Source organism: Anopheles gambiae, chromosome 2, assembly GCF_943734735.2.
Source record: "Anopheles gambiae chromosome 2, idAnoGambNW_F1_1, whole genome shotgun sequence".
In the NCBI taxonomy this organism is placed as follows: Eukaryota; Metazoa; Arthropoda; class Insecta; order Diptera; family Culicidae; genus Anopheles; species Anopheles gambiae.
Genome location: NC_064601.1, coordinates 72,356,042 through 72,360,078, shown reverse-complemented (window position 1 = coordinate 72,360,078; position 4,037 = coordinate 72,356,042).

The window sequence follows — 4,037 nt, the reverse complement described above, 5'->3', positions numbered from 1 at the left end:
TGTTATCGGCGATTCCTTGGGCGGCTGTTGCTCGTCGTTGACACAATGCTTGCTTCTCGATCAACGCACTTATTTGTTCTTCATAAACACTCGGCACAGGGTTTTCCAAGCCACTTCAATGTTGAAACTGAAAATTTCAATCACGTTAAATGTATCCTGAAGGCTGCACGGGTGAATTCAAGTCTGAAAAGCCAGTTCAATACAAAAAGTTTTGTTTTCAAAATCGTTAAACTATTTTTCAATATCGGTATAAGCTATTTCGATCTGTCAGTTTGGCGGGCTCTCGCCACTATGGGATAGAAGGAAATGCAATACGTCAAAATGTTTAACAAAGCGTGAAGAACACAATCGCCAAATTCAATAATTACCATTGTATCGTTGCTATCTGTCACCAAATGTGTACCCGTGTTGGTTGTTTGTTTCTTCTCGCATTCACTTGCTTTGTGCCCGTACACACCGCACCCGTAACACTTGACGCCCCTTTTTCGCTCGACACAGCTGGTGGCCACGTGCCCCAGCTGACCACAATTGTAACACTTGGGCTTCCGTGTATTTGGTGTGTCTTTGTACTGCTTAGACATTTGTTCAACAAAGGGCCGTTTTTTCTCATCCTCTGAATTTGTGTCTGCCCGTTCTCGCAGCGCTATTTTTTTCTTTAGTTGCGAAATTGTTGTTGCTTCGTACAAAATCGCCCTTGTTGTTTCATTGGACGAAAACCCGTCCACGATGAATTAATAATGCTCGCTTCAGCGCAGCATACGTGGTACAGTATCAGACAGAATGATAGGACCCTAGTTTTTTCAACGCACCGTACACTTGTTTTGCCACGTTACTTGTGTTTGTGTGTGTGTGTGTGTGTGTGTGTGTGTGTGTGTGTGTGTGTGTGTGTGTGTGTGTGTGTGTGTGTGTGTGTGTGTGTGTGTGTGTGTGTGTGTGATTGTGTGCGAGTCTGTGTGTGTGTGTGCGAGTGCGCGGGTTTTTGTCTGAAGAAACGTAGCTTGACATGGTTTCATATTGCATTGAAAGCATTCTGTTTATGTGTGTTATCATGTGAAACAGCGTGCGTTCACACTTGGATAAATGCTAAAGTTTGCATCGACAGCAGCGCTTGTTCCCCGGACGAGAACGCAGGTGTGCTGTTTCATGAATGTGAATACGACACCGGTGCGAAATGAAAACGCGCACAATAGCAATGAACTCGGCATTCCCTCACAGGTGTTTCTCCAGTGCACGCCATTGAAAGGCCTGTGTGCATCTTTGCGTTGAACGTTGTGTGCGCATGGGAAACTTTGTGTGTGCATTGAGCAAGCGTGCAGGTGTTCTTTTCAATGGGCGTTTTGTTTCATGAGCGCGGCAGTATTCTGTTCTGGTTTTGAATGGATACATGCTCACTCGCTCACTCATTGATTGTTTTTATCCATACGCTTTTTTGCTGCTCGACAACGATGTGATTCATCGCGTATAAAAGCAGAACGCAGGCAGTGCACGGCATCAGTCGTGTCCAAGTTTTTAACCAGTGTGTTCTTGACGGTCTAAGCAAGCAATTTTTATTACAATGGGTCGAGGTAAACATTGTACCGATTATCAGCGCCATATCATTAAGCGAATGGCGGCTGCTGGCATTAAGCGCAGAACGATCGAGTTCGTGATGGAACGATCGCGCACTTTTGTGGCGAACGCGCTTCGGACAACCGAAACGCGCAAGTCACCCGGACGTCCTCGGAAGACCACGGCGGAGGAAGACCGTAAGATTGTTAACATATCGAAGAAACATCCGTTTAGCTCGGCACCAGAGATCCGAGGCAGACTGAAATTGGCGGTGACGCCGAGAACAGTTCAGCGAAGATTGGTCAGTGCCGGGCTACTCGCGCGAGTGCCACGCAAAGTGCCCAATTTAACACCTGCGCATAAAAACGCACGGGTGTTATTTGCAATTGAGCACATGTTCTTTGATGAAGAGGATTGGCGCAGGGTTTTGTGGTCAGACGAGTCAAAATTCAATCGACAGGGGTCGGACGGACGTAGGTTGGTTCGGCGCCCTGTTAATTGTGCTCTTGATCCGAAGTACTGCTTCAAAACTTTCAAGCATGGCGGTGGTAGTCTCATGGTGTGGGGATGCTTCTCCTACTATGGGATGGGTCCGTTGGTTCGAATCCACGGTAATTTAAATCGGTTTGGGTATCGAGATATTCTTGATACTCATTTGCTATCACACGCTAGGAAAAACCTTCCTCGGTCTTGGATGTTTATGCAAGACAACGATTCTAAGCATACTTCCGGGACTGTCCAAACTTGGCTTGCTGACAACAATGTCAAAACAATGAAGTGGCCAGCCCTTAGCCCGGATCTCAATCCCATTGAGAACCTCTGGGCAATTTTCAAGAAGAGGCTGGGTAAAAACATACCGGAAGATCTGGATCATCTCTTCGATCACATGCAAGAGGTGTGGAGCAAAATTCCACCTGAAACGATCCAGAATCTGGTGATGTCGATGCGTCAACGCATGATTAATGTCATCGTGGGCGACGGCAATAAGATCAAAAACTGAGCTTATTGCATTTTTGAATAGGGATCACTGCTCGCGAGGGCGGTGGTCCTGCAAATTACAACAAAAACCTAACCCAAAACACAAAAAAACTACTGACAAATCTATCCGAAACGACCTACTTGTGAAACAAACACACACATCAATACACATTCAAACATACATACACACACACACACACACACACACACATGCACACACACACATACACACACACACAAACACAAACACATACAAACCACACATAAACTTGACCCAACGGGTGCACGGTGCGTTAAAAAACCAATGCCCTATCTTTCTGTCCGATACTGTAACTCCGCGTAATGTAGCGAGAAAGCTCTTGGCCACACCGGTCAGTTTCTTCCGACACATAATAAACTTATGCTCATCAGACCAGCGCGCTAAACTAGAGATTTCCTCAAACTCTACAAACCAAGCGGTAAGGTCTCTAGAACCATCTGCGCTGTATGCTTCTATCCCTTCTTCAACGTCACGGAAGAAGTAGGGCGATGAACTTACTACCACCGGCTCAAGTTTTGGTATGGCTGTTGAACTCTGTCCAGATGCAACTTCCCCAAACACCGCATCTTGATACCGTTCCGCCGAGGACACGTCGAGTTCGGCTTGAACCTCTTGATTCTCCACAAGCAAACGTGCCATTTCTTCTTTTGTTCCCGTGATCGGTAATCCCTTTTCTTGGCAACGTTTTATTAAGCCACTGCGTGTAAATTCTTCAACCAATACTGCAATACGCACTTCTTCCGTCATTGTCACACGTGTACCTACTATTCACAATTGCACCTGAATTTCGCGTTCGCACTCAATTATTCGTGATATTGTGACACACGCTTTCTCTACGCATTCACCATATACTTCCGCACACCGCAGTTTTCTTAGCTGCCACGATGCTCACAGCATAACGTTTTGCACACAGCGTTTTATGTATCGCACTCAGCGTATCGCACTCAGCAGTTAAACTCGCACACAGCGTGTTTTACATCGCACTCAGCATTAATACTTTCACACACACAAAAGACACAACGTTTTATGTTTCGCACTCAGCGTATCGCACTCAGCAGTTTTACTCGCACACAGCGTTTTCACATCGCACTCAGCGTTTTCACATCGCACTCAGCGTTAATGCTTTCACACACAGAAAAGCCTCCATTAGCGTCGCGATCAGCACTTCAATCCTCGACTTCACGATCAAATCCGCTAACGTAATCCTCATTCCACAATCAATCTTAATCCCGGACGAGCCCTTAAATGTAAGGAATGAAAACACGAGGAAACGAATGTACGAGTTCAAAGTTATTTATTTAGCCGTGTTAAATACAACAAACCGATCGCGACTGACCACTCCGCACGCGCTCACGTTTTTATAGCTATCCTATTATCTCCTATCTCGCTCACTCATCTCTTTGTTTCTCTTTCTCCTAATGTCCTTCGTCATCGCTCGCTTCGTTCCTCTTTCGTTCGTCCTATCTCCTTC